Here is a 7,028-nt window from a genome sequence, read left to right as displayed (position 1 = left end):
CACTGTTGCAGTTATTACATTTGGGTAGAATCCCAAAGCTATGGATGGGAGGCTGGAGCTAAACAGCATTAGGTGAGGCTATAAGGCCCTGCAGCACTGCAGTGGCAAAGCCTGCCCTGGACTTAGAGAGGCAAATGATAACGCTTTGTAAAGATGTGAACAGAACTCCAAGTAGCAGCCTCTAGAATGTCCTTGGTTGGTACTCCTCTGAGAAAGGCTGCTGAAGTAGCTGCAGCTCTGGTGGAGTGAGACCTAATGCCCTTGGGCACACGTTTGCCATGGTGTATGTAGCAGAAACGGATGCAATGGCTATCCACTTTGAAATTGTCTGCTTTGAAATAGCCTTTCCTTCTGATCAGCATATGACACTAATAATTGCTCAGTTTTTCTTAGAGCTTTAGTCCTGCTCAAGTAGAATCTTAGCGGTCTGTGTACGTCCAAGGAATGCAGAATTCTCTCCCCTTTGTTCTGTGGATTTGGATAAAAAGTTGGTAGATGAATTGTTTGGTTAAGAGCCACACTGGATACGACCTTAGGCATAAAAGTAGGATTTGTCCTCAGAGAGACACCCTGTCTGGGTAAAATATGATAAAAGGCTCTACAGACATGAGGGCATGTAGTTCTGAAACTCTTCTTGCTGAAGTAATTGCTAGTAGCAGAGCTGTCTTCCATGACAAAAACTTTATATGAGTCGTAGCAGCTGGTTCAAATGGAGGCAGGGTGAGCTTTTCCAACACATAATTGAGGTCCCATGCAGGTAATGGTGATCTTCTAGGAGGCCTTAAATTTTTGGCTCCTCTAAGATACTGCTTTAGTAAAGGATGAGAAAAGATTGGTGGCTCTGTATTGTAATGAGCCAAAATGGCAGAGGAATGGATTTTGATTGATGAGAAAGATAGGCCTTTGTCAAGCATCTCAGTTAAGTATTGCAATATCTGAGGAATATGTGGTTCTGCTGTATCAGTTCCTTGTGCTTGATTCCAAGCACAGAATCTCTTCCATTTGTCAGCATAAGATTTTCTAGTACTAGGTCTTCTGGCTTCCAAAATGACATCCATCACAGCTTTACGGAGAGGTGTTGTTTGTATGATTACAGGATTAGCCATGCTGCCAGGTTCCGAGTCTGTAGTTGATTGTGCAGGATCTGATTATTTTGCTGCGACAGTAGTTGTGGTTTTTGAGGCAAGGTCCAAGCTGGGTATTGAGACAAGTTCCTTAGGGCTGGGTACCAGTATTGACAGGGCCAGTTCGAGGCAATTAATATCATCTTTGGCTTCTCGTCTGACTTTTAGGAGGACCTTGGGTAGAAGAGGCAGAGGAGGAAAGGCGTAAACGGATAGGCTTTTCAAACTGAAGGATAGGTCGTCCACTTTCCATGCTTGTTTGTGATAAGTCCTTGTGCAGAATCTTTTCAGTTGATGATTTTGAGGAGAGGCAAATAGATCTATGTCTGGGCTCCCCCATTTCTCTATTATCATGCTGAAGACTTCTGGATTTAGTTTCCACTCGTGAGGATCCATAAGGTTTCTGCTTAAATCTTCTGCCAGAGTGTTTTGTTTTCCTGGCAGGAATTGAGCTTGAAGATGTATTTGGTAGGTCAAAGCTGTGTCCCATAGTGCCATGGCTAATCTGCAAAGGGGGTATGAGTGTGTGCCCCCCTTGCTTGTTTATTTACCACATGACTGTGGTGCTGTCCATCTTTATCAGTAGTTGTCCTGGATGACGTAAGTCCTTGAAGGCTGTTAGGGCATTTTGAACAGCTAGCATCTCTTTCTGGTTGATATGTAGATGCATTTGATTTGGTGCCCATATGCCCTGAATGCAACTTCCTGCCATGTGGGCCCCCCAGGCATAATCTGATGCATCTGTTAAGGTTTGGCTGGCAGGGGGTAGAGTGAAGGGCCGTCCCAAGTTTTGGTGATAGGCCTTTGCCCACCATAGAAACTCCTGTTGCAGGCAGGGAATGAGAGGAATAATCGTTTCCAGACTGTGTGAATGTTGACTCCATAAACATTTTAGATACCATTGAAGTTTCCTCATATGCAGTCTTGCATATGGAATTAGTAGGATGCAGGATGCCATGAAGCCCAGAGCCTGCAGAATTTGTCTTGCAGAAGACGGGGTTTTTGTTGCCATCAGTTTGAAGTAGTCAGTTGCCTTTGTTTGTCTGGCATGAGGTAAGCCATCTGGGCAGTTGTATTCAAGCTTGCACCCAGGAATGTTATCTTTTGAGAGGGTACCAGTTGTGATTTCTTTTCGTTTATTGTGTACCCTAGGCATGTTAGAAGCCTTTTTACAAATGCCAAGTGTCATAGAAGAGTGTCCTTGTTCTCTGCTTGAATGAGACAGTCATCCAAGTAAGGGTATATTTGAATACTTGGCAAAATGCAATTACTGGTGCCAGGCACTTTGTAAAGACCCTGGGCACAGTAGATAAGCCAAAGGGCAGTGCAGAGAATTGATAATGCATTAAGCCAGCCTTGAATCTGAGGTATCTTCTGCACGACTGTCTTATTGGGACATGCAGATATGCCTCTTTTAGGTCTAACGTCGCCAGCCAAGCATTCTTGCCCAGCATGGACAGAAGCTACTGCAAAGTGAGCATTTTGAATTTCGGAATGTCCAGGTATGTGTTCAAAATCGATAAATCCAGTATTGGCCGCCAGGCCTTGTCCTTTCTGGATACCAAGAACAGTCTTGAGTAAAAACATTGTCCTTTTTCCTGTTCTGGTACTGTCTGAATGGCTCCCATATCCATGAGGAACGTAACCTGTTTCTGTGCCTCTGCCCATTGACTTTTTGGCAGATCTGGCCAACCATTTGTCATTGGCAGAGTGTGGAAATGGAATCTGTATCCCTATGATACGATGTTTAGTACCCACTTGTCCTGGCTTATTAACTGCCAATTTTGAGCAAAAAGTGCTAATTTTCCCCCTATGGGTGCTGCCAAAAGATAAGTGCTTGGTGTAGGCAGAGGGAAGTCATTAGGATTGTTTTTTGTAGGTTTGCGCTTTATCTCCTCCAGATTTGGAGGTGGATACGCCCCATTGCTTTGACCTGTATGAGTCTTGAGCCTGGTACCTGGAACACCTAGGGCGTCTGGATTTGCCCCTTTGAGCTCTGTCTGTCACAGGAAAGGACCAATTTTTTGTAGGCCAGTGTCTACTGAATCTTGGTGGCTGCACTTGTAAGTAATCTTTAACAGTTTGCATAGACTTAGCTTTGTCTTCCATTTTCTTTAAAACCTCTTCTGCCTTAATACCAAACAGAGAATCACGCTGTAAAGGTGCATCTAGCAATTTAGCTTTAATATGATCATGCAAATTTTGTTCCTTCAACCAGGCATGCCTCCTAATCACAGATCCAGTAACTGCGGCCCTGAAAGAGGCCTCTAAGGAATCAAAACCACATTGCAAAGTATGCTTTCCAACTTGTTCAGCTGCATGCAATAATTCCTGCAATTCTTTATTTTCTGCACATTCTGAAATCATCATTTTCTGATTCAGCAATCCCATAACATGTTGTTGGCACTTAAGCATGTAAAACTGATAATTTAAGGCACTGATGGCTAAGGTTGCAGATGTATAAACCTTTTTTCCCCATCTGTCCAGTGCCCTAGAATCTCCGTCAGAGGGGGTAGGGTTTTTTGCTGTTAAGGCCTTAACTCCCTTTGGACCCTGTGAAATAGTTTCAGGATCAGCAGCAGGGTTTCTAAATAAAAGTTTATGTGAGTCTGGGACTCTGTAATATCTGTCAGACTTACTGGGAGCCGGAGGTAAGGAATCAGGGGTCAAGCTCGACTCCGAATACACATCATCCACAATGTCTAAAACAGGGGGAATGGCTAAAGGCTTGTGCTGAGGGAAAAGGAAATCCCTGAGCCTCTTTTTTGATTCTGAAAAGTTTTGAGACTCCCAGTGAAAATGCTCCCTCAAAGAATGCAAGGTTTCTCCAAATGAATAATCCTCAGGAGGAGATGCAGAGGGAATAGACTCCTCAGCATCAGAATCCTCATAGGGAGGTATAGATAATTCCTGATCAAAATCAGAAGAAATAGAAACTTGATCTGAAGATTCATAATCAGTGTCTTGCCTAGGCCTCTTATTTGGAGGGAGATGGGTACCCCTGATCAAGGTAATAAGGTCTTCAACCATTTTGATCATCTGTGTTTTAGGCATAGCGGCCTGTGCACGTGGCTCATGCGTCAGTTCTTTAGGTTTAGAAGTTGCTTTTGTCTTTGGTTTTGCAGCTGCCGTCTGTTTGATGTACAGATGTTGAGGTCTGAATACACCCTCAGAAGCCAGTGCCTGCTCAGCGGCTCCGGACCCATCTGAGGGAGATAAATCCGTCGGTCCAATACCTTGAGCATTTAGTGGCATGCCGGACTCCACATGGGTGTCGGTAGAGGCCTGCGACTCGAAGGTAGCAGGTGTCAGGGGACTGCGAAGACTGGCTTAGAAGCTTCATCAGTTTTGGATCTCGACTGCCTCTCTCTGTCCTTTTCTTTGCGTTTTATGTACTCCGGTAGTCGGATTGCTATCAGACATTTCTGGGTAGTTAAATCCGTTTCCAGACTACTTTGGTGCAAAAATATACCAACGCTTAATAGTGCGTTGGTTAAATCTAGCACAAAACCGACAGCCAGGCACATTGTGATCAGGGCCTAGGCAAGGAATACAGTATAAATGGAAATCCTTAAAAGGTATTTGCTTCCCACAAGTAATGCAATTAACTTTTTCTGACATCGGTAAAAAGCAAGAAAAGTTTCCCCAATGGGGTACTTAGCTTTAGTGAAGACTTTGGTTCTGAAACCCGAACTCTAATATTTTGGTAGTCGGCCGACCAGCACTTGCTAAATGCTTCTGCTTCGGGCACTGCGCGGCAAGAAAGACTAAAGAAAATGGCGTCGGCTGCATGTTTTATACCCCTGATGACCTGACGTCATGGAAGAGAAGACCGTAACCGACGCAGGACCCAAGACTTTGGAATTCAGGCCGACTGAGGGCAAACTGCCAGCAGATTACCCAAATGTAATGACTGCAACAGTGAAACACTAAGAACATCACACAGGCAGGAAATCCAAAGTAATTCTTACAATGGAAGTCAGCAATATTAGAAAAATTTGAACAACACTATTCACATATCAAGAATGGCAGGCTCTGCATCAAGGAGGAAGGTGCAACCTGTTAAATGACTTTAGTCTGCTCACTGACATTTCTGTCTGGGATGCCCCTTTCGTCATTTACTGCCTGCAAAACAATGACAGGTCCAGCAGATATAAAACTGATCAATCAGTTCATATTTGCTCAAGTTTCAAAAAGTACAGTTGTGTACACTTACCATAAATGTAGATGTACTGTTGCAGTCATTACATTTGGATAATCTGCTTGCAGGTTGCACTCAGTTGGCCTGATTTACAAAGTCTTGGGTCCTGCATCAGTTGCTGTCCCTTCTTCCATGACGTCAGGTGTATAAAACATGCAGCAGACACCATTACATCAGTTTTTCTTGCCCCAGATATCAGGTGCCGCCCCTAATGGGGAGCAAATAAACAAAAACACAAAGGTATACCTCCAACAAAAAGCAAATGCACCAAAAAGGCTTTTAAGCATAGTAAAGGAAAGTAGAGGTATAGCCAGAAGAAGTTAGGGGGCTGGAGGGAGGGTAACCAGGCCTGCAACAGTGAATACACTCTAACATCTACATTTATGGTAAGTGTACACAACTGTACTAGGTTCTTCTTGTTTCACTGTTAGTCATTACATTTGGGTAGATTCCCAAAGCTATGGTTGGGAGGAGGAGTTTATATAGCATTAGAGTCAGCTACAAGGCCCTGCAAGTCAGCAGTGGTAAAGCCAGCTCTGGATTTAGAGAAAATTGGCAAATGATAATGCTTGGTGAAAGTATGTACAGAATGCCGGGTAGCAGCTTCTAGGATGACCCTAGTAGGAACACCTCTGAGAAATGCAGCCTATGCAGCCCTGGTGGAGTGAGATCTGATCCCCTGGGGGATAAGTTTTCCAAGGTGCTTATTGCAGAAATGAATGCAATGGCTTACCTATATTAGAAATGGTTTGTTTTGAAATAGCCTTCCCCTCTGCCCCTGCAGCAAATGCTACCAGCAGTTGTTCAGATTTTCTTCGCGGTTTAGTCCTGTACAAGTAGAATCTAAGTTGTCTGTGCACATCCAAGGAATGCAGAATCCATTCCCCTTTGTTCTGTGGATTGGGAAAGAAGGTTGGCAAATGAATGGACTGATTGAGCCACACTGGATACCACCTTGGGCACGAAGGATGGATTGGTCCTGAGTGACACCTTGTCCACATGAAAGATGATGAAAGGCTCCACTGCCTAAGGGCCTGTAATTCAAATATCCTTCTAGCTGAAGCGATTGCTAAAAGGAAAGCTGTTTTCCAAGAAAGAAAGGAGGTAGAGTGAGTTTCTCCAATACAAAGTTAAGGTCCCAGGCAGGGGTTGGAGCTCTCCTGGGTGGTCCTCAAATCAAATTTTGGGCCCCTCTGAGATACTGCTTGAGCAGAGGATGAGAGAAGAGGGGAGGCTCTGTGTTATAATGAGCTGAAAAGGCTGAGGCTTGATTTTAATTGAGGAAAAAGACAGGCCCTTGTGAAGCATCTCAGTAAGTATTGCAAAATCTGAGGTAAATTGGGTGCTGCTGTGCTCATCCCTTGAGATTAATTCCAGGCACAGAATCTTTTCCATTTTTCAGCATACCATGTTCTAGTACTAGGCCTCCTTGCCTCTAAGATGACATCCATCACAGGTTTGCTGAGGGATAAGGGTGAGTTTAAGTAATTAGCCAGGCTGCAAGGCTCAATGCTGGAAGCTGAGGGTACAGAATCTGGTTCTCCTGAGACAGCAGGGAAGGGGTCTAAGCAGGTGCCATGACACACTGCACAGGAGGGGTTATCAGTGTTGGCGCAGCTAGTCTGGAGCAATCAAAATCATCCTTAGTTTGTCCTGTTTGACAAAGTAGAAGTTTGGAGAGCAGAGGCAGCTGGGGGGGGGGG

This window comes from Protopterus annectens, chromosome 7.part1, assembly GCF_019279795.1.
Source record: "Protopterus annectens isolate FY-2018-M chromosome 7.part1, PAN1.0, whole genome shotgun sequence".
Taxonomy (NCBI): domain Eukaryota; kingdom Metazoa; phylum Chordata; order Ceratodontiformes; family Protopteridae; genus Protopterus; species Protopterus annectens.
This window is presented reverse-complemented; position numbering follows the sequence as displayed.